The sequence below is a fragment of the Haemorhous mexicanus genome, chromosome 6, assembly GCF_027477595.1.
Source record: "Haemorhous mexicanus isolate bHaeMex1 chromosome 6, bHaeMex1.pri, whole genome shotgun sequence".
Taxonomy (NCBI): Eukaryota; Metazoa; Chordata; class Aves; order Passeriformes; family Fringillidae; genus Haemorhous; species Haemorhous mexicanus.
The window spans coordinates 18,404,586-18,428,334 of record NC_082346.1 but is presented as its reverse complement, the minus strand read 5'-3'; the positions used below and the strand labels follow the sequence as shown (position 1 = coordinate 18,428,334).

The window sequence follows — 23,749 nt, the reverse complement described above, 5'->3', positions numbered from 1 at the left end:
GCTCCGCTTGTTGCCACACTACTTGGCCCTTTCCTCACGCTGAGAGGAAACACCAAGGAAAACAGCCTGGAGAAACCTCCTCAGAGCAGTTGCCACTTGCCATGTTTGTGGGAGCCTTGCAGTAACAGGTTTGGGTGCTCAGCTCCTCTGCTTCGAAGGCAGTGAAGATTGCTAAGCTGAGGATCTTAAAACGCAGTAAACCACGCGGCTTGTCGGTTCTGAGAACCTTTTAATTTTGACCACTTAATGTGCAACTTCTAAAATAACAGCTTCAATTTCTTATGTATGTGTGTGAGAGAGAAAGAGAGACTAGACATGAGCTAGATAGGGAGTTGCAACGCAGATGGTTTTTCAACTCTGGAGCCAACTCAGACAGATTACAGTGGGAGAAAGGTTTGTACAGTAAGAGGAGAAGGTTAGAATCCTGCTGGTTTATTACTGCCGTGGTTAGATTAGAAATGTTAAGGATTTGTGAAGAAGTGACTGTCAGGAAAATTTATGATTCTCATCGCTCACTCAGCCACTCTGCACATCCTGTATATTTTCTGACACACTTCCAACAGCATAAATATTAATAGAGTAATACTGACATTTAGGCCTGATCCAAGTCTCATTAAATTCAGTGGAAATGCTCCCATTGTCTTCAGTGGAAGATGGATCATGGTCTTGAAAAGGAACAAAGGAGGTGAAAATACCAAGTGGGGCTTCGTGGGGCTAAATAATGTTGTTATTAAATCAGAACTCCTCAGCTTCCTGACTGAGCATTTCACTCTGTGACCTTTAACGTTAAATTATTGCCAAAACAGGAAGAAGAAATTAAGGCTTGATAAGGGTTGAGATGGTCACAGATTTTACCAGCCTCACTGATGGAATGTGACAATTTCTTCAATGGGAATGAATTGGGCATGAATTGTTCATCAGTCGTTTTGATTTATTCAACCTTTCAGCCCCAGAGTTTGCAGCGGCAGGGATTACTAGAAACTCTGCAATAGAAATTCTTTCTCCCCCTTAGTTTATAACCTCTGCAGGTGCATGAAGAGTTACAGAGAGAGGATTAGGTATTACAAAATGGCTCCGTTTACTTCATTGACGAGATAGCCCAGAATTGGCTGTGTGGATTCCATGTGAGAATCTATTGCAAAAGCTTTTTTGGCATTGAAATCTCTCTCTCCTTTTCTAGATCAAAATCTTCCCCCCAAACCTTTCTGCAGAGCAATTAGTTACAGCTGTGTTTTGCAAAGCCACCTAGGGAATTTGGATGTCCAGTTCCCATAAAGTTTTATGTGAATTAGGTTTCCAAGCAGCTTTGAAAGTTCAGCTGAGTTAGGACTGGAACCTCTTGGTTTTGATGCATTTCTGTACGTGGAACCCCTACATCTCTGGATGACAAATGAAAGGGTAGTTTGAGTTTTTGTCATCACCTTGCAGAGCACAGGCCTCAGTGAAAGAGCTTCACTGGGGTTTGCAGGACCTGCAAAAGCTACACTTTGTGTCAAAGGAAGCAGAAGTAATTTTTCCAGAGTTTTTCATGATTGTTAAGACCAGATTTTCAAGGGAGTCCATCTTTGAAACAAATTACATGCCAGGTTTCCAAAGGATCCTTTTATGAAACCACAAATGTTGCATCTCGGTGCACTGAGTTCTCCTGAAAATCTGGTCAAGGATGAAGGGATGCAGAAGACTCTGTACTCAGGAGTACCTGGCAAGTTTCAGGCCAGAACAAGCTGTAGGGTACATTTTCCTGGAGAGCTTATCAGTGAATGTGTGAACTTTGCCAACTGTGGCCACCCCCAGAATTTCCAGTTCTTCCTCTTGTCAATTAGGAGGTTCCTGTCTGATCTGTGAAGTACAAGCACAGGCAGACAGCCTGTCACATCTACTGCTTGAAGAAAAAATACACAGGCAGTAACAAATAGAAATCCAAGTGAAACAGCTCAAGAACTGCAAGGGAGAAAGTTGGACTTGCACTAGGAACCACATGACATTCTCCTTGCTGCCAACACCTACAGAGGTGATACCTTCTTTATCACCAAATTATGGCTTAAGAGGACAGAGAGGTGGGGAGAGGGGAAAGAAGAGAGAAGCCAACTAGCTGGTGCAGAAGCCTCATGGAAAGAGATTGGTTATTTAAGCTGCAGACTTCTCAGAAAAGGAACACTTCAGAAATATTTCCTGTAGCTACACCAGGGGTCTACAGATCTTAGCCAACAATCTGGAGCCACACTGGTAAACAAACATGTACTGAAAAAAAATCCCAACCCAACATATTTTGAGAAATAGGTCCAAGGCAACTTGGATGACTAGCTTTCCAGTGCTAGTACTCAGTGGCCACAGAGCAATAAACCAAAAAGATTCCCCTCTTAGTTAAAAACAGAAGCAGCTGTTTATGATCAGTCCTGTTTGGAGCCTCCAACACTGTAAAACTAAACCTGCAGTGACCTGAGTGAATGTAAAGATTTTATGGGGCCACAAAATATATGCATGTTTGCAGTGGTGTAATAGAGAGGAGAAGCCAAACTGGAGGATTTGAGCCAGTCTCCCCACATCTTCTGTTTAAAAGTTAAAGTGCACATTAGCTCTCAAAGAACAGGAATAAAATGCTGCTTTTTTTTGAACTCTTGTTTGCAATACTTGTCTTCCAGGCTTTTTGCTTTGCTGTATCTCTACCCCCTGAGCCCTGGAGAATTCCTGGAGTTCCTTGGCTGCTGTGAAATCAGCAGGTACTGAAGGAAATGGCGTTGGGTACTCAGGGGTGGCTTTCTATTCAGGCATGACCTGAGTAAAAGGATTTTATAGTGCTGGTCGGTCAGATGGAGTACACCAGAGAGAGCAGAAGACTTGGACTCCCATTCTTGTCATTCTTGATGACACCAAGCTATCATCTACTGATACTTTAGAGGGAAGGAAGGGATGCCCTCCAGAGGCACCTTGAGAGTTTAGAGACCTGGGCTTATGTGAACCTCATGAAGTTCAGCCAGGCCAAGTGTAAGATTCTGCATCTGGACCAAGCCAATCCCAGACACTGCCTGGACAGGGCAATGAGTGGATTGTGAGCAGCCCTGCCGAGAAGGACTTGGAGGTGCTGGTGGGTGAAAAAACTGGCCATGAGCTGGCCATGTGCACTTCCAGCCAAGCAAGCATCCTGGGCTACATTAAAAGAATTGTGGCCAGCAGGTCAGGGGAGGTTATTGCCCTCTCTACTCTGCTCTCTGAGTCACCACCCAAAGTATTGTGTTCAGCTCTTGGGTCCCCAGTGTGAGAAAGACACGGACCTGCTGGACTGAGTCCAGAGGAGGCAATGGGGTTGACCAGAGTGCTGTAGCCCCTCTCCTCTGATGACAGGTCGAGGGAGTTGGGGTTATTTAGCCTGGAGAAGGAAAGATGAGCCTCTGGGGAAACCTCATAGCAACCTTCCAATACCAAAAGGAGATCTACGGGAAAGATGGGGAGGAACTCTATATCAGGGAGCATTATGAGGAGTAAAGGTTTTAAACTGAAAGAAGGTAGATTTAAATCAGGTATTAGGAAGGACTTCTCTACAATGAGGGTGGTGAGGCACAGGAACAGGTTGCCCAGAGAAGCTGTGGATGCTCCATCCCTGGAAGTGTTGAAGGCCAAGCTGGACAGGAATTACAGCAACCTGGTTTAGTGGAAGGTGTCCTTGTTTGTGGCAGAGGGTTTCAAACTAGATGGTATTTAAGTTCCCTAATGCAAACAATTCCATGATTTTGATGGCCTTCATAAAAATAATGATGGTTGGATGCTGTTGGCCAAATCCTATTTTGATGACTTGTGTTATCAAACATTGTCTTACCCTTTAGCTCTGAAGAATGTCTTTTTTGATCCCTGCAATTTTATTTTTTCCAAAATTCAACATTTTTTTCCCCAAATGTTTTCAGAAATTTTGTTTTTTCTGTCTTGTTTTGTTTTATCTTTTCTCTGGGGTGCTGCTTAATGTGATCTGGATGTTGTCAGGTGGGTTCAAGTGCTTGTGAGCCTTGACCTACCACAGGAAAAAAGATAAGTGTGTCTTGGGTAAACACACATGTCTAGCAGAGGGACGTGGTGCTTGGTGGCTTTTTGTTCAGTTTTCCCCAACTAAGAAAAGTCCTTTAGTCCTTAGAAAGCTAGGATGAAGAAAAATAAGTGGAGTGGTGTAAAAAAAAATGTTCACTTCATGAAGGTGAAGCTCAGTACAGCCCAGCAGAGGTGAGCTGTGGCTTCATTTGCCATGCAGCTCTTTTCCTCTGTACGAAATAAGAATTCCCTCTCCCCATCCCCCTTTGCATTGTTTCCTCTCTTCTCTTTTTTTCTCTTCCTGTCAAATATTTAAGCAGATATTTCCTTTTTGGTGGTGTGCCAGGGAGCATTCCAGCTCTGCCCCCTTTGAAAATAAAAAGGCTGACCCCCATTTCCATAACCAAGGAAGGGACAGGTAGGCTTTGTTTGTGTTCCAGAGCATGACTGTTTTTCTTAGATTTGCACCAAAAGAAGAGAAATGACGCTGTTATTCAGAGAAGGAATTGGTCAGTGACCCCAGCAAATGCAGTAGCAACAGCAGCAAAATGGGTGGTATGAGCTGAACTCTTTTTAGTGATGAACCTTTGGCTTTGGCCAATTCCTTTTCTTGCCCTCTTCCTCTCCTCTCTTTTCTCTCTCTCTCCAAGATTTCCCTATTTTCTTGTGTTTAAGGCACGTCAAACCCTGGAATAGCCCTCACAGGCATTAGTCACCAGTGATTAAAATAGCCACTAAGCAGGCAAGAGCCTGCAATGATTTGTGCTAAATTGGGTGTATCACTGTTTGTAGCAAGGGTTGCTAATTTGCAAAGCTCCCTTGTTATTATCGTTTTTTTATTAATAGCGCCAAGGGGCTCCAGGTGACATTAAAATTCCACTTCATCCTCTGCTGTACAACAGTGGGGAATAGAAGAGTTTGTCACCTCGATGGGCACTGTAAAACTCAGGAGAAATGAAGGACTATCTGGTCTCTACAGCTGAAGAACAGATGTCCAGAAGAGAGGGAGAGGAAAATGGCAGACCTGGGAATTGGACTTAGGTTCCCCTGGCTCTGAGCAGGTTCTCAGCTGGGTGACTGCTCACTGGCTCTCTGCTGGCAGCAGGGGACTTGGTGGCCTGGTGGTGCAGACAGACTAGCTGCCAGAAATGGGTGCTGTGCTGGAAGTGCAGGGGGTACTTCTGGGAAGCCACAGAGTATGCAAAGATGGAAAGAATTCAAAACCACCAAGCTAAAAGGCCACTTTGTGGGGATTTGTGACAGTAAACTCATTTGAAAGGCTGGAAATTTCACCTTGGCCCAGAGAAATATATCCAAAACTGCCATTGTGGTTGTGTACCTACCCTTTCTTACAGAATGACAACAGCAGTGCAACCTCACAGGGACTGTGTGAGCTTTAAGGCTCCAATGTGATACGTGTGCATGACCTTGGACTGCTCCCAGTAACCTGAGTGCAAAGTCCATTTGCTATTAAGGATGACTGCTGTAATACAGTGACTGAACTTATTGATGTATTCATTAAACACATCAGGCTCCCTTCTAGTCAAAAGTATCGTTAGTGGTTCAGGTTTTCACTTCTAGCACCTAGAGGAAGCTGTAAGGATTTACCCCAGTTTGGAGCCCTTTAACTTCAATAGCAAAAAAACCCCAGCTCTGTGGTTTTTATTGCTCGAAGTCTTGGGTTCTCTCCCTGCCAATGGCTCATGGATAATACATGTCTTTGATGCAGAACAGAAATTGGAAATCTTGTAAGAACAACTTGGGTCAGGCTGTGAGTATATCAAAAGGGGTTTTCCCTCTGCATATCTGCTTCCAGCTGAGAGGAAGTAACAAAGAATGTGTTTAAAATCAATGGAATTAGACAAACTTCTTTGACGCATAATAAAGGTCTGGATTTTTGGAGATTTTAAGTGAAGTTTTGGCTATGATTTTGTTTTGTCTGCAGTAATCACATATCTCTGAGTGTATGATAAACTACAAGATCTAAGCAGGATTGCTAGAGGTTTGTGTTGCTCTGCAGCAAGCAACACTCCAGCTGCCCACACTGACAGTGACAGTGGTGGCTTTGCAGACAGGGCACATTCTAAATATTGGTTGTCAACTTGTGTGTTAATCTGTGGTGAGTTGAGTTAAGCAGAGAAATCAACCTGCAGTCAGTTTTAATACAGCAGTACATAATTTGAGGCAGCTGTCACCAGATTAAAACCATGAGCATTTTTGCTCCCAGGGAAGGGGATCCCTGGTTTGGGAAAGCTGCTAATGAAGCATTGAATGCTGTGATGTGATTAGTCTCCTTGCCATTGACAAGGCTTGAGCACTGAACTTCAAGTAAAGTGTGTTTTTGGAATGAGGGGAGAGTGTGTGGGAAATGTTGTACCAAGCCATGAGTGTGGAAAGCCAAGGAAGTTGAGTGATGAGGTTTAGGAAGGCTTCAAAGTGGCTGTGGATGGATGTGCAGCGGAAGGATGAAGTGAGGGTGAGCTGTGAAAATTACTCTCAAACATCTCTTGTCTGCAGCCAATTTATTTTGGTTTTCCTGAGAAAATGTCGTGGAGATAGAGAAAGGACATTTGGCTGCTGGATTCTCCAGCAAGAAGTGTGGTGGTTTGGGTTTGGTAACTCCAGGGAGCCGGAGGTAAAAGCGGAACTGGTGGGGCTGGCTTGTCCAGCTGCAGGATCTGGTGGGACAGTGGCACTACCCTAATGCCCTGACACACTTGCCAGGTTGTGCAATTGTACCTTGGACTGTCCCTTTGGGGTTTCCTCCTGCTTGGTGGTTTTACCTCTCACTTGATTACTAAGAGGAAAGGATGCAAAGAATCTGTGAAGCAGCAAAACTACCTTTCATTTTCAGTTCCAAAGAGACAACCTCAAAATATTCTGAGAATCTGCCCTGGGGGAAGGAACTCTCCAAACCTCCTATTAAGATGCCACCACAGCCCCTCATTTTAGCGAGGTAAGAACTCTCATTAGATCCTTCCCAAGCCATGTCTGAGCTACAGGCTCCCTTTCGTGGGTTCACTAGATGAAGGGCAGAGGGGGGAAAAAAAAAAAAAAAAAAAGAGAAAGAAAAACCCAGTCCAACTAATTTTCCAAATGCTGTTCAGTCTGCACTGATTATATAATGTGATTGATAAAGTTGAGGAGTGAGCTGAGGTCAGAGCCCCAGGATGCCAGCTTCTCCTTCCATGAAGGAGCTTTTTGTGTGTACGTGTATGTGCGTGGCGGACGAAGGTTGTTGCTTGAAAAACCCTCAGACACTCTCCAAAGAATTCCAACTTTAAAGCAGTGTAAAATGCTCCATCAAACATGTTTTACAGCCTTGACATTGCTGCCTGTGAAATCTACTCCAATGACTGTTTCTGAGACTTTTTGAATAATCTCCTGATTGTGCTTTACTTGCTGTTGGGCAGAGTCATCGTGGAAAATGGGGCAGTTGTTTTATAGTCCTGTCTGGATGGGGAAACCTTGGAGGAAGACTGTTTCACCAAAGGTCACTCAAGACATGTAAAATATATTCTGCCTCCAAAAATAAACAAGATAGATATGTATGGCTGGGCTAGGGGATGAAGCAGGAGTAAATGAGGCCTCTGGGGCTGAGGACTTGCTTTCAAATTGAGCAGAGATTACAGCGTAGTGGTCACAGAGAGATGTTTTTCTGAAGCTTTTCTTGTTTCTCCATAGTGCCATGGGGTGGGACCAGTCACGGTGGAAGCTGTCCCACAAGGGAGATTTCTGTAGATCAGATGGGAAATCACTGGATGCCCTCAGGACTGTTGAGTTCCTAGAGTCAGTAACAATGCTGTTAACTTACACAGAGCTGCATGCTGGGCCCTTGCCAATTGTCTGCTGTTCATGTACTAAAGGGACTCTCTGGTGGCTCATTAAGGGCACCTCCATTGTATTTCAAACATTTTTTTTTCACCTGCTTTGCATCTTGTAGGAAATATCCAAGACTAGGACTTTCAAATCTGCCCAAAAGACTAGGGAGCAGAACTGCCAGTGGTTGATTTGGTCTAGGTGTGGTACTGGTGTAGCAAATAGAAACGCACTGCGATAGGGCATGATCTCATCATCACTATGCCCAACAGGAAAATAAACATTTCGTCTCTGTCTCACTAATAATTTGTGTATTTGTTCCAGTAATATCTTGACTCTGGCTTAGCCTTTATGTAGCAGCATAAACCCATTATTCTGTGACATTTCTTCCTTTCTACAAATAAACAGGGTGGAAGAGAGAGGAAGAGTGGCAAAGCACTATAATGTTAGGAGCAATAAGACAAAATTAGACATGGCAAAATCGCAGTTCAATCTGAAGGAAGAAGAGTGTAACATTTCACCTGTGGCTAGGACTTGACAGTACTGTGCTCATACAGAGACAGTTCCTGCCTTGAATCTTTTACAGTCCAGAGAGATGACAAGTGATATATGACAAGCAATCCTTCCTTTTCAGAGGAAGAATTTGGGCACACAGGGTTAATTGTTTTCCTTTGTAAGTCAGCAGGATCTTAGCTGCAGCCAGGAATAGAGTTTCACTGTAAGTTGTTTGGCCAAAGTGTGTGTGGCAGGTTTGTCTCAGTGCCTCACCCATCCTTCTGTACTCTGGTCTTCACCTCTAAGATGTGAGTGATTATTGTAAAGTTGCCTAAAGTTACCTAAAATGAGGTAACCCAGGCTCGAGCCTGGGTTGTGCCTGATCTCGTGCATTTCTATGTTGTCTCTCCTCCCTTTGTGTGCTCAAGCACTAAGGCACTGCAGGCAAAACCAGTGGATGTGCTACAGCTGGCAGCAGATTGTCACTCCAGGGCAGAGAGACCCTAAGCCACCCTCAGCTCTGAGGAACAGGACATGCTCTGGGAAAGCCTGTGAAATACGGGTGCAGAGGTGCAGGATGGCTCTCACACTTGGGGCCAATTCGACCCTTCTCTGGTGTGCTTGTGGTCAAGTCCTTATGCCAGGGAGCAGGCTCTGAGCAGCACAGCAGCTGTTATCCGAACAGTCTGGGACATTTTCGTGGAGAAGTGTCTGGTGGGAGTATGGAACTCGGATCTTGTCTTTCAGCATTAATGCTCGCTCCCGGGCTGGCTGGCTTGAGGCTGGAGCCAGACTGCAAATTGCCCAAGTTATTTCTGCAATGAGGAATATATGCAGAGTCAAGCAGAAAGCATCTCGGAAGAAATGAATTACCAGCCAAATATAGATTATTTCATTTTGAGGGACGTCATCCAATCTACTCAGTTTCTCAGTCATTCAGCAACTTTTTTATGTCTATTAATGCCTTTATTTATTATAATAACTCATTCTGAAAGCTCACCCTGAATTACATCTTTATTGCTTGTTCCTGACATATAGACAGGCCAATGCCTTTTCTTTTTTCTTTGAGGCACTGAGTGCACAAACCCCTCATGTATAAGTATTTCCCAATGGATTTAACTCCTTTTTGTGTAGCAATAGGGTAGGAGAGGGTAGAGACACTGGGGTAATTTTCAAAGGAAGCTACATTCTTTTAAATGCATTTTTGGCACCGATTCAGTGAACTGTACATGTGTTTATTTATGATAGCTTTGATGGGATTTACGCATGGGCTTGAACTTAAAGGTAAGCTTTGTATTTTGCAGAATATTTGTTCCAATGCCCCGTTCGATGGTGCAAGAGTCAAACGGCACAATTTGTGCATGCTGCTTGGGCCAAAGTGCTATGGAAGAAAAAGACAGCTAAATTCAACTAATTACAAGCCCTGCATAAGTCTAGCAAAATTCACGGGCTCCATAATAAACTTCTTGGAAACCTTGTTGAAAATTGGTAGTCACCAAGTGATAAAATACGGAAACCTTTTCTCTGATAAAGTTAAAATGTGGTGATTTTTCTTCTGAAATACTCCTGCAGAAGCACTGATGAGATAAATGTATTTATGTCGTGAATAAAACGCCTGATGAAAACTAATCCGAGAGACGGAGTAACTGATTGAAGAGGGCCAGGATTGTCAGGGCTTCCCATCTGCTTTGCATCACTGAGCCGGGCAAAACATCAGAGCATATTGGTGAATCTGGCAGACGTCATGTTATTTTTATGTCATCCTTATTCTTCCAGGGCCTGATCCAAGCCTCACTGAAATCCATAGAAATTAGTGGACTTTTCCTTTACATCAGCGAGCTTCGAATTGGCTCCTTCCTCGCTCACTGGTAATGTCAGGAGCCTGTGATGGGTCTTGGAGGCATTTTGACAGAGCAGTTGGGCACAGCCGTATTTCCTTTTTAATCCTGCCCTCTGACGATCTTGTTATTGATGTATGGTGATGGCTGGAGTCCCGAGATAAAATGAAATGGGGAGCATAACAAACTGGAAAATACATACTGATTTAGAAGTGAATGAGACCATTCCCAGAAGTGCTGAAATTCAATGGGATTTAGAATCCCAAGGACCCTATTATTTTGGAAAATGGACCACATGCTTTCAAGACATTTGGGCAGCTCTGAAAACTTCATCTATCACTTCTATGGAGAGCAGTGTAGACCTTATGTAATATCACAGGCAACAGCCAGAACTGTTGAGAGTAAAACCCACAAAATGGCTTGATCTTCTATTGTTTTTGAAGGTGTGAATTCCTCTTTTCCTGATATTAAGTAACTTTTGGGTGTTGTCCTTTTCTGTTAAAAGAGGAGTCTGCTGTATATTGCAAAAAGATGTTTATAAATTCCCTCACATGCCTGTCAATCCAGACATCCCTCCTTATTCTTGTTATGTTTATTTATATAGACACATAAAAAACTAGAGAATTTTACACTTATTAATCAAGGTGATTCAGCCATGCCTCCCACTGTCTTTCTCTGATTCCAATCTTATTCCAAAATACAGCCCTAAATGTCACTGGGGTTACTCATAAAACACAGTGCTGCTCTGCATGAGTAAGATTATTTGAATCTGGCCTGGAGTAAAGTTACTAATTCTCAGTGAGAAGCAGAGCTAGACAAAGATTGCAAAATATTGTCCACTAATCTGTTCTTGAATTTTTAAACATATTTTTTGGTCTCTGTTCACTCGTGGATCTCTGAGCTAATGAACTTGCTGACAGGAATGTTCACCATAACAACCCATTTACAGCAAATATTGCAAGATCATTGCACTCTTCCCTTCATTCAAAATAATACCAGTCTCCCTCCCCAAGAAATGACCTTCCTGTTTCGGAGTTTTGTCATTAATTGTGAATATTCACATTGGTAAGATGTTTTGTTTGTTTTACTAAATCCTCTTCCAGCAAGAAAACAGAATTAAACCAATTGAAGTAGAATTTAACAAAGAAAGGCCTCTGAGCTCTGATGCCAAGAGAAGGGATGGTCCCGAAGCTGGAGCAGCAGGGAGATGTGGAGGTCAGTTCCCAATCCACCAAGGGCTTTGCTGCTCTCTACCTTGCAGCACACTGAAATGTGAGCAGCTTCCAGGACCTCAGATACGCTGGGGTGTGCATGAGGGATGCATAATACTGACAAATCATCCGCTTGTGACCCGTCTATAAAAAAAAGAGGTGTAGAAATGATTTAGTTACAAGTTCTTTACCTAAAGATGTCCTTTCATCTGCTGGTGGATATGTTCTTCGAGGAGATTATTCATGGAGCAAGGTTCTAAAATAAAAATTGAGGAGGATGGAGCAAAGCTGGGCTTTGGTGAATACATCTAAACCCTAGACACATTGCAAATAAACTGAGCTTGTTCCCAGGCAACTCCCAAGTAGAAAATAGGCACAACTGTTCTGAACGATTTTCTCTACGATTTGTTTACCTAGCTGTAGGGTCTTCTTCAGAGGCAGGCAAAATCAAGGGAGAGACAGTTATTGACCTCAGCTTGCTTTGCATCTGGCTTGTAATGAGAGCTATACCCACACCAAGTTGCAAATTCCAAGCAGCTTGATGTGGCCTTTTACAGAGAAAAAAATGGTTAGAATTTTTATTACAATAAGAAAATGCAATTTTTCATTCTCTCCTCATTTCAGAAGGTCTGAAGGGATTTTACTCAACTTCCTCTTCTACCTTCAGGCAGAGACCAAATCTGAGAAATTGCAGCCTAATTTTGGAAAGTTCTCAGGATGTAAAAATCAGGGGCTCATGATGGGAAGCTGCTGTTCCATGCACTTTGTTGTCATGAGTGCTTCTGGGAATCCGCTGCAGACCAGGTGCCCCCTTCACCCTCACTTTGTCTTGTTTTATATCCTTACACTCTCTGATCAGAATGATGTAAAAACAAAAAAGTGTCTGATCAGAACAGCAGGAGGCTTTGCCCTGTTGGGACCAGGATGGCTAGAAGGTAGCCAAGATCTGGCCTTGCAGAGACTGGGAATTATCTAGCATCTTCTAGAGTGTGACATACAGCAGAAAAATGTAAATCTTTTCACTGCCTGAAACTCAGCAAGGTCAAATGCAGTCCTGCTGTTACTCTGGCACTGAATTTAGCAGCCCCAGACAAAAGTGCAGGGGCAGCTCAGGGAGGAGGAGAGAAATGACAGCTAAATTCAGGGGTTCTTCCTTTAGGCAAAGTCCTGAAACTATTGTCCAGGCTTTTGACGATGCAAAGTGTAATAGAGTTAGTATTGATCTGCTTTTGCTATGCTCAGTGTTTAGAAGAGTGCGGTGTGTCCTTATCAAGAACAAATGTGAGCCTCATGAATATCTGAATGCAGCTGGTATTATTTTCAAGCCCAATTTAGGTACCCTTGTTAGATATTTTGGCAAAATTCATGAGCAGTATGGAAAAGAGTCCATAGGACTGGAAAATTTTGCTGTGAATTCTCTGTTGTTACATCCACCAATTTGGAAAAAGTCAGCGCAAAGGCACAATCCTTAAAATAAATAAAGAAAATGTCTCATAGCTGCCGGCAGGCACTGGAGCTCCCCAGCAGAGGCTGCCTGGGAGCAGCACAAACTGTGCACAGCTCCTCAGCCCCAGTAAACAGCAGCTTGGTTTCTCCCTCCCTGGGAGAGATGTGCTCTTTGCCATCGGTGTAGGTTGCTGATGCTTCGATCTCTTCCCTGGCTATAGAGACCTACTCCTAATTTGCGATCCTGCGCTACTCCAGGAAGAGCTGGAGGAGACAGAAGGTGTGAATGGACAGCCAAGACCGAGCAGAGCCAAGGGACTGGCTTGGCTCTGGAAGGCAAAATGCAAGCTGAGCCATTGGAGCCGGCTGTACACAGATGAGAAGGAAAATGCACAAAGTGATAAATAACTTTGCTTAGGCTGCCAGGAAGGGCTGCCAGAACATTCTCGCTTGGCTATGCTCTGACTTGGCTCGCCTGCCGCCGCCAGCCCCCTCCTGCACAGACGAAATGCCGGGCCAGAGCCACGCATGCATCTCAGGGCCGGCTCACCCCGTCCACCCACTGGCCAGCCGGCCCCTCGGGCAGCTGCCTCTGCCCGTGCCTCTCCCGAGCCCACCCTCTGCCTGCGTGGACACCCCAGAGGTGCACCTGGCAGGAAGGCGTGGAGAGAGAAAATCATGAGGTGTTCCCTCAGCTTGGGTTGTTTTTGGAGGAGCCACCTCTCCCAGTGCTTCCCTGACAATCTGGATGGCATCTGCCTCTAGCAGCATCCTACAGTGCAGCAAAAACCCTCCTTCTCCAGGGGTCAGCTCCACACCTTTTTGTCCCAAACACAAGTAGTGCACATGGGTGCTTTGATCAGAGGTGACCACATGCCTGCATTCCCACCCATGAGTGCCTGGCAGTTTTCAGAGCAGCCTCAGATGAAGGGCTGGAGCCTCAGCAGGGGATGTGCGGCACAGGGATGAACTGCCAGTGCCATGCACGGCAGCATGCAAATCAAAGCAACACTTTCTGTGGGGCTGTGTGGTGCTACCAACTTCATGCCTCATTGGAGTGGAAGGAGAGACGGATATTTTAGAGGATTTATCAGGCAAAAAGAAGTGTCGGCATTTCTCAGTTTCAACTGGCAGCTCCAGCTTGAGGAAAGCTATTGTTGCAGGATTTCCAACGTCTCGTTGCCTTTCTGATCTGTGGTGCACATTGAACATATGTCTCTGTTTAGTTGCCCATTATTTAACCTAGATTTTTTCCCCCCTTGAGAGATTACAGTGAATTCAGGGCACATGAAGGGTATAATTTATCATTTTCCAATATAGACTGTCATGCACTTATATATACTGAAAATAATTTGTTGTCAAGTTATCCAGTTACCACCTCATTTTATATGCTTCATAATAAGCCATTTGTAATGATCCATGCTCGTCAGAAGTCTAAATAACCAAAATATTGCCATCTCACTACAGATAACTACTAAATATTTCCAGCAGCACTGAATCATCATGATCCCTGGGAGAGCTATGTCCACATTTTTACAGAAACGGTTTGCTACCAGAAAATCCCTTTTCAAGAGTGCCCAGTTTTCTTTTGAAACCTTATAGACTGTGGAAAAATTCATTTTGAGGGGAAAATGCTATTTTATTGGAAATATTTTTTAAGCTTGTTCCAAGTTACATTTTTTTTCCTGTTTTCCTCTTACTGTCATTTATTCCCTTCTCAAAGGGACCCTCCTCACAGCACTAGCACGGTGAAGGTTATGGGCATGCCCCTGTGGTGCATGCAAGGTATTTTTCTAAAATATTAGAATGCCTAGAGTACTCTGATTAGCACCCTTCATGCCACAAAATCCCCAAATCCTTGTAGTCGGTGTTCGAAAGGGGTTCAATCCCACTCTGGGATCCAGATGACCCTTGGATGTACCTGTCCCACCTCCTGACAGCTAAGGTGTGTTAGCCTCCTGCTTAGAAGAGGCTTTCAATTAGGCAGATCAGTTAGGTGCATAGAAACGGCTTAGGCTGAACCTGGCTCAAACCCTTCTTTGTTCCTCTGTGGTTTGGTGTTAAAGCATTTCCCTCCCCTGCAAGCGGGAGACCCCAGCACCATTTGTTGTGCTTTAGCGGCGTGTCGTTGTGCTCTGCTCTGCCAGCCTGATGGGGTAGCTGCCCTCAGGGATTTCCAACCTAAGTTATTTCTACTGTTATTTCATGGCATGACTTCGCACGATGTGACATCCCCGTTTGGCTTGAACAGGGCCCAGTGGCTTGGGCTGCCTGACAGAGGATAGTCAGAGACTAATGACTGCCTGCATACTGCTAGGAGGAACCCCCTGGGGCAGCAGGGGGACCGCTGCCAGCTCTGCTCTGAATTAACATCTTCACTAAGGAGCAGGCAGGGAGCTTAGGCAGCCGAGGACAGAAGGACAAGTAACACCAACCCCCCTGGTGTTGCAGCTGTGGAGAAGTCAGCCTTTTGAAAATACTGCGAGTAGGTTGTTCAGGTCGATCAAACAGATAAATAATCAAGGACCCACACTGTTCCCCAGGGGGTTTTAACGTTTCAGATGGATGTAAACATGGCAAGTTGTTATCAGAGAAATTGCAGTAGCTGAAACTGGACTGAAACTGTTTGTACACAGAAATGATCTCCAGTGCATACGGTTAGGATGTTTATAAAGTGATGAGCTGCTAGCTGCAGTTTCTGTGGCTTCCTAAACAAAATGATGGGCTTAGGTAGAAAAATCCCTGCCCTGCATATTTTCAAGATGCTAAAACAAGGCTGCAGAAAAACACAGTAGTGGAGAAAAAATGGGGGGGTTTTGAGAGCTTCTTTGAAGCAGCTCTCTGGAGGAGGAGCACCTCAGAAAAAAACCCAGGGGACCAAAGAGCAAAAAATTAACACAAGATAAACTCTAAACTTGAATCTTTCTGATTTTCTAGCTCTTCTTTTGCAACTGTATTTCAAATCTTGTAATTAAAAAAAAAAAAAAGCTTTGTTCTGTTAGAATAACATTGTTTTTCTTCTTTAACCTTGAGTGGGCTTTTGAAGGAATTCAGATAACTCTGGAAAGCAATAGGAACACTGGGGTTTTGAAATATTTCTGAAACCAGAAGCACTTTTAAGGGTTTGTCTTTGCAGAATACATCATTATTCAATTTTCTGAAAAATGGGTGTTTTGAAGCCTTTTGAATTTGCTGTTGTTTGTTATTGGTGGTGGGTTTTTTTGTTTGTTTGTTTGGTTTTCTTTGGTTGGCTGGATGTTTTGGGTTTTTTTTTTTGCTTTCCAGATAATACAGTCAAATTACATAACTTGACACTGGAGGGGGACACATGGCCCTCCAAAGGTTTGCTTTGGGAAACCTGGTGTACATTTTGAAGAGAAACAAATGGCAATACAAATGAACATAGATAAGCCAGGGATCTTCTGTTGTTTGATCAGCTGTGCAGCACTGGCACAGAACACCAGCTCAGGGGTGTTGTGGCTCTTTCTTGGGCATCAGGGCCATTGGATGGGAAAAATTTGTTTGGAAACATCTTCAAGAAGTGCCATGGATTTGCTGTCTTGCTGATACTACACAGGAGATCGTACTCCAGTAAATGAATGCTGAGGCTTTGCAATATGGTGTCCTGGAAACTTGGGCTCTTTTTGTCATTTTGCTTCTGATTTTTTCCCCATCCACAGTCCAGTTACTCCATCAGCTATGGGCATGGTTACCTCTGTCCTTTCTTTGGATTATCTGACCAGGAAGTGTTCCTAAACTGTTCAGGGCTGGCAATGTGTTTTAACTTCTTCAAGTTATTCACATCAAATTATGATACTTAGGAAGCTGATGGACTTTTACAGGTGGTAGTTGGGCTGTTGCTCCTAATTTTATTGGGTATTATTCTCACTGACTGCTCACATATTATGCCTTCCCCCAGTCCAGCCCTCCTTGCCGGGTTCATGAGAAGTGTGGGGTTAGGAGTGCTGTAGCCCCCACCTTTTTCCCCAAATCCTCCTCAGGAAGATATGTACTGTAGGTGAGATAAAGGAGAGATATCACACAGCTGGTCTGCACCTATGAACTCTAGCCAGTCTCTGTATTTATTTTAAAACTGTAGCATTGTTTTTGCTTGACTTGTCTTCACTTTCAGGCAGAAGTGCAGTTAACATGACCTCTGTTAAACTTAATGTGGGTGTTATTCATATATCAAATTGCACTCAATTAATGAAATCACTATGAAATAATGTCTTGAATGATAACGGTATGAACTGGGGTAGCCCCAAAGTGATGTGAAATAACCATAGCAATAGTTAAGAATTCTGTGCTGTTGCCGTGGCTACTAGCCTATTTGACTTACCATTGCAGTGGAAGAATATTAGCCAGGAGACAACTCATTTCTGAGACTCCCACATGACAATAATACTTTCTGCCAAACCTCCCTCCCCCCCACCCCGCTGGATTGAAACAAGGCAGACATCAAACTGTTACTATTGTTGATTCTTGCAATGTGCCCCAAAGGGGAAACTAGATTTTCAAATGTCATTAGAAGGGGTATTTGAAGTGATATTTGAAAATTTTCACATAGGTTGCTCTTTTCTTAATAAGAAAAAAAAGTTTTTAAATAAATTGATTAGTTGTATATAAGAGAAAAAATTGTTAACTTTCTGCAGAAATTATTTATATTTTTAAAAATATAAACCATCCCAAACTGAACTATTTTAATCAAAAACCTTGGCATATGTTCTACAAAACAACAGTGTGGTGCCCTTTTGAAATTCAGCCTGAACATTCCCTTTATCTCTCAAGCATCAGAGCAGGCAATCTGAGGAGCTCTCCCAAAGTGCACTGAGATTCGGTGGTTCTTTATTTGCACTGTCAAATGGTTCCTGTTAAATTACAACCTAGAAACATGTCCAGTCTGCTCCAGTAGTTCAGAAATCCTTGTGGTTCTGGTGGCTTTTTCCACTCTTGGTTCAATGTGCCTAGGAGGAAATCTGTTAGCAGGAAGGCACTCAGCATAATCTGAAAATAATGTCCTTTGGATAGGTAATAGGGACCCCACTCAAACCACTACCTGCTCTTGAAAATTTAGACCAGGATGTTTTCTTGCCTGTCTGAAAGGACTTTTCTTTGAAGAACAAGTCACCGGTGCTTTGGACAACAGTTATGAGGATTTCCTCAGATGAAATTTGTAGAGATGATGTTGAATATATGTAGTTGAACATATGTAGTTAAATATATGTAGTTAATTTTTTTTTGGCATAAGACCATATGCATCACTGTAGCTATAAAGCCTCACAAAACTGCAGGGCTGAAGTTCCAACAGCAGCATTAGAGGCGTTTGAAAGGAAGAATGAGAATCTCATTGCATCCTAGTATCCCAAAATTTTTACCACAGATAGGTCTTGTGCTGTAGATGTTTTTCTTGGCCCAGCTTGTGAGATATAGGTAGACAGCCATGGAGTCCTGCGTCCCTGCAGTCAGAGGGCTGGAGTTTGTACAGAATTGCCTCCAGCTCATGGGCATTTGCAAGGCAGCTGTTGGACAAGACACCGGTCTTCAGCTCTCCCCTTTCTGGCTGCTCCTGCTATGGAGACCTGTAGCTGAGGTGTTCCTTGGTCTGAGTGGGGCTGAAGCAGGTGCCTGGTGTGGAGGCAGCAGCAGAAGGGCTGCAAAAACCTCCTCGATTAGCCACTCAACATATCTAGTGCAACTTCTCAGGATGCCCTGATCGAGAGCCTAAGGACAGTGAGTACATTTGGATGACTCACTGAGGTGGGACAGGGTGGAGAGGCTAATCCCTGTCTGCTCCTAAACAGTACAAAAAGGAAGATCCAAAACAAGCAAATTATCACCAACCTCCAAGGAGTCAAGGAGACTTGCTGGTGGATAGCTGGTGTCTCTCCCGCTTCGTGTCCTCGCAAGGGATCCTGGACTGGGCACTTGGAACACACATCTTGATGCCTGCTGATGGCCTGGCTGCTTGGACATGGTGAGTATGCAAGTGTGGGGTAATAATTTTTACTTTAAAATGCAATCATTTCCCCCTCCTTCAAGATCCTGCAGTGAACTTTGCTGCACTGTTGCAACACTATTTCCTACATTTGTTCAAAGAGGAAAAGATAGTTCAGGACCCTGCTTTAACCCTAACATGAGTCAGTCCAGTGTGCAACCTCGGTCACATTGACTGGTGAATCCAGACCAGCACTCAGGGAGCTGGAAAGAGGGGAGCAGTTCAGGAGGAAGCTGAGAAGAGAGGATCTGATGGGAGGAGGAAAAAGCTGCTCCCAGCCCTTGAAGTGCCTGCAAGGATGCGAAGGTGAGAGATGCTTAAAATCAGCAGTCAGCTCTCTGTCCCAGTGATGGCTTGAGAAAACTGGGATGCTAGGGGTGGTCTCTGCTACAGCAAAGAGCGTGTCTGGAGCCTGCTGAGGAGGAAAGGCAGCTTGCATGTAGATTTGTGTTGTTGTTGTTGTACAGCTGAATGAAAGCATAAATCAGCTTTCCCCTCACCCTGCCTCCCCTCCTCTTTCCATGTCCCTTAATACATAAAAATAAGGATCCTTTATGTGAATAAAAGTAGAAGGCGCCTCCCCTAAGTATGTTTTAAAAAAGCCAAAAATAGTCTCGAAGTCTCAACCAAGAGCGAACATAGCCAGAATTTCTGTGGAAAATGTCTGTAGCTGAAGTGGAGTGGGGGGGGGGGGGGGGGGGGGGAGGAATTCGCATTCAAACAGGGGCTGCCTGTGCAGCTGGGCACTTCTCTTTGCCCCAGCCCGGCTGCCTGCCCTACCCCCGCCCTGCGGCGGGGGCTGACCCAGCGCGGAGCCGGGACGGGGCTCTGGCCGGCCGGGCGGACCCCGGGGGGCAGCACAGCCTCCGCTCTGGGCTTCCCTGTCCTTCGTCTGACAGTTCTTGGCAGCTCTGGCGCAACGTGTTGTTAACAGCAGTCCTAATTAATGGGGAACATGTGTGTGTTGCAGAAATCTTTCTTTTTCCTTTTTTTTTTTTTTCCTTACCCCCTTCTTCTGTTTGGTGGAAATACCGTAAAACTGTTTATATCCACTATAAAAGAGGCGGGGAAGGGGTTTACTATCTTCCTATCCCAAAGGTTTCCTTTACCTCAGATCAACCCATTTTGGGAACAGGCACTTCTCTACTCCCTGGGTGCCTTTTCCTAAATGCTTTCACACATCTGCACCACTCTGTCCTGCATTCCTGCCATACCATCATCTTGTCCTAATGAAAAATAGCAGACTTCAACCCTGCCAAGTCCCTCTTTTTCTTTTTTTTTTAAAGACAAAATCCTGTTTATCAAAAAGAATTTCAGAAGTTTGTTGATTTTTTCCATTCATTAACTTAAATTTTTGAAAAAAAAAAAATGAAGAAACTTTTGCTTTCCCAACTGTTTTCCCTTCTTGAGTAATAAGAAAACAAATGTTTATATACCATCTGCCACCAGCATGTTCCACAGATGATGTGGTAGACTCATGTCTTCAGTTCACCCCTAGCTCAAAAATAAGGGTCCCATGTCATAGGTGACTTGCTCTGCAGCTCAAAGAGTGTTTTGGTTGGCTTAGGAATAAACACAGGAAGAGCAAAGCAAGCGAAGCATAGATCTGTCCTCAGCTGGTGCTGAACACTGAGAGGACAAGTGAGCCCAGTGCAGTGCAGGATTTCTCTGATGCCCCGTGAGTGTGGTGGGGCTCAGGGGCCAGAGGGGCAGTGTGGCAGGGCTGTGCTGGGGCAGCGTGCTCTGAGCGAGTTGGACCTTGGCAGCCCTTTGGGGTGGGTGCCCTGTTATGCAAAGCACACAGACCCACAGAGTTTACTGCAGCCAGGCCTGGAGCAAGGACCACTTCCAGACCTCCCCAGGGCACATGGTGATGCTACAGGACACCCCTATAAAGCTGTGCCTGGCCTTTCCTTGATGCTCAAGCTATAGTGACAGCTGTAGGAACCCTTTCACAGAGGGGTGAGTAAAACCTAAGACATGGGAAGAGAGCCCTAATGAATCTGATCTTCTTAAGGGAGGCAGATATTCCTGCTCCCATTTTATAAATGTGGAAGAAGGAGAGATGAACTAAAAAAAGCCCAGATGGTGGAAGTTGGTGGAGAAATCCATACTCCACACCCATCTTCTGAAGTTTTCTACTGCCAGGATGAGGAGAAGCAGCTGATAACCTTCTGGATTTCCCCAAGATCTGGAAAGGCTTTCACATCTCCCAAACTGGAGCATCACCCTTGGGTGGGCTCTCCTGCAGCTGGATAGATGAGGTGGGCTGCAGGATCAACAAACAGCACAAGGGCTGTGGAGTTGTCCTTTGGACTTCAGGTTGTGTGTGTGCACTGGTAACTTGGAAAAAACCTGTCATATCCTGACGAGTCTGGAAGGAAATATTATCCTAGACTGTAACCAGGTTCCTGAATGTGTTTGCTGAAGGTCCTGGGAGACTGGATATCAACAAAGAACAGCTGTCCAGTCTCTTCTGGAGAAGGACATTTCTGAGCAGAGATGTAGGGAATACCTGTTTTGGAAAGAGTGGCTTCATCCAGATACTCCTTGAACTCCGATTGCCGTGGTAAGCTTTTGGAGACGTATAGAGTACATAGGAGGGGAGTAGAATGATGAATAGCAATCAGTATGCTATTTTGGCTTAGGGCAAAGTTAAATCTTACATTTTCCAGAAGAATGTTTTTTCTGGTGGTTTTGGTGTTTTGCATTAAAGAACAAGTTCTGAAATTACATAGATAACACATTTTCCTACATTTGCCCCAAAAGGAGGGAAAAAGAGAAGGCCATTCGTAAAGCCTTGCCCTTTGTTTCTTGTGGAAGACAGCAGAAAATTTGAGACCAAAGCATCAAATGTTTCACTTCTCATCAAACCCATGGAAATGTCATTTTTTCCAGGTTTACCAGAGCCACAAATATGTTCACATAAGCCGATACTACCAGTACAGCTAATGGGCAGGTCCACAGCCAGCATTAGTTGGCACTGCCCCGGGGTATACTTGTTACCTTAGCAGCTTGCCAACCAGGGTATCATTTTCCAGATGATTTGCATGGAACTATGGCAATTTGTATCCACTGAGGACCTGGCCAGCTTGGGTGATACCCACCCAGGAGGACTTGCTTTTGCAGAGCTTTACCCTCATCTTCTAAACCAACCCTCCTGAAGTGACTCACCTTTTTGTCAGGTCCTCAGCTGACCTGAGGCTTCCTCCACGAAATTATGTATTTATATGGGTGACATTTTCTCCATGGCAATGCATTGTGTGGCTTTGTGACATATCTGGAAAAGCCCCACTGGGAGGGTCCAGTCTTGGTGAAACTCCAGCAAAGGAACACGGTAGGGGTACTTTGTTTTGCAGGATGAACAGAAAAAAAAAAAGGAAGAAAAGCAAGAAAGTGGATGAAACTGGTGGAATCCTAAGGTGAAAGAAGAGATGGGGTCATTGCAGAATGACTATAACAGACCTCGTCTGAGGTTACTGATCTGTGACAACCTTGAAATCTTATAGATACTCTGTTTTTTCCCCACAGTCTGCCAAGACCTTGCTGACACATTTAGCATAAAAAAAGAACCAGCATATGCTGGTTTCTGGATAACCCTCCTCTAATGTATTTGGTGCTTTAGCATGCAGAAAGAGAAGGCTCCATCTTTTTGTCTTTTATGAGAAGCCAGCTGGTCCTTCCTATCCCCTTTTGGTCCACAGACTGAACCTATCCAGTTCCCATCCTTTGTGCCTTTCAGGCAAGGGGAGCTTTTCTAAGTGTGTTGTTTGTGATGCCTTCAGGGCTCACCCCAATACACATATACGTGTAGTCTGTAACAGCTTTCAAAGCAATATCCTTACCAGCATGACCCGTTGTTTTCTGGACACTGGTGTCTAAGCAAATAGTGTTGTCAACTTCAGGTAGCACAAACTGCATTTGCTTTTAGAAGAGCAAGGCAGGAAAAGTTGCTGTAAAGTTGGGAATGAAAAGATAAGAAGTACCACTGGTGGGCTGAGAAAGCCACAGCATGCTAGTCCTCAGAAATGTCCACAGCCAAGCCTAGGTTCATCTCAAAAAGGGTAAATATCCAAAATGGGAGGGTCTGGGGAGGCGTACTCAAAGAGGGGAACAAACCCACCCATTTTGGGCTTTCCCACAACTGAGAGTGTCAAACCATGTGTGTGCAGAGTTGACTTCTCATCACCATCCCACCCAAGCCTGTCTGTCCTCCTGGTGCTTCCCTGCTCCATCAAGGTGCCTCTGCAGCTGAGGAGGAGCTTGGTGGGGTGAGGGAGCTGCTGTTCACAGTGACCTGGTGATGCACACCAGGGCTGCTGTGCCGTAGCATTTTATCACCAGGTCTGGCTTGTTTCAGCTATGCTTGTAGTCCTACATGCCTTTTTTGGTTTTTTGCTGGACACTGACTTGGAACTCCGCATTATTTTTCTACTTCAATTCTCTTGACAAATGACTGTTCAATCTAGGCTTCCCCATATCCCCTCTCTGTTTCTCTTTCTCTTGGATCTTAGCCACTCTTGGGGTTTTAACCAGGGTCTTTGACAGACATCTTCAAAGCAACCTGTTTCTGTATTCAGCTTGAGATCAGTTGTATATTATTCTGTGGCCAGCCTTTTTTTTTAATGCAATCTCTGCTTTAGAGCATAGTGCTTATATGTTTCTTCTTTGTGGGTAGAGAAAAAGGCATTCTTCTGATTTCTGGCCTGTGGTATCAGAGCTGGATTTCTCCCTGCCAAGCACCTCAGGACTAGCAGCTGTCAGACATAACTTATGTCAGACAAAAGTCTTATGTCAGCCAGTCTGACTTGTCCCACAGTCGTCCTATAGCTTCCTAGGTGCAGCACAGAGTACTATAAAACTTTCCATATTTTTGGTATTTCAGCCTTGGTAAAACTTCCAACTACTTTGTGCAGCCACTACCTATA

The 23,749-nt window shown here is 44.3% G+C and overlaps 2 long non-coding RNA genes across 4 annotated transcripts in view; one reads left to right on the top strand and one right to left on the bottom strand.

Moving 5' to 3' along the window:
- Window positions 1-11,235: 11,235 nt before the first annotated feature.
- Window positions 11,236-18,809, bottom strand: LOC132328832 (uncharacterized). The gene is made up of 2 exons (XR_009486877.1): window positions 18,668-18,809; window positions 11,236-11,524 (listed from the first exon to the last, which is right to left on the bottom strand). It is a non-coding gene; the product is annotated as an uncharacterized LOC132328832 (long non-coding RNA).
- A 118-nt stretch (window positions 18,810-18,927) lies between these two features.
- LOC132328830 (uncharacterized) overlaps window positions 18,928-23,749 on the top strand; it is a 69,920-nt gene continuing 65,098 nt past the window's right edge. For all 3 annotated transcript variants that reach the window (XR_009486876.1, XR_009486875.1, XR_009486874.1), the window contains exon 1: window positions 18,928-19,127. This is a non-coding gene — a long non-coding RNA (uncharacterized LOC132328830). The remainder of the gene's footprint in view (window positions 19,128-23,749) is intronic.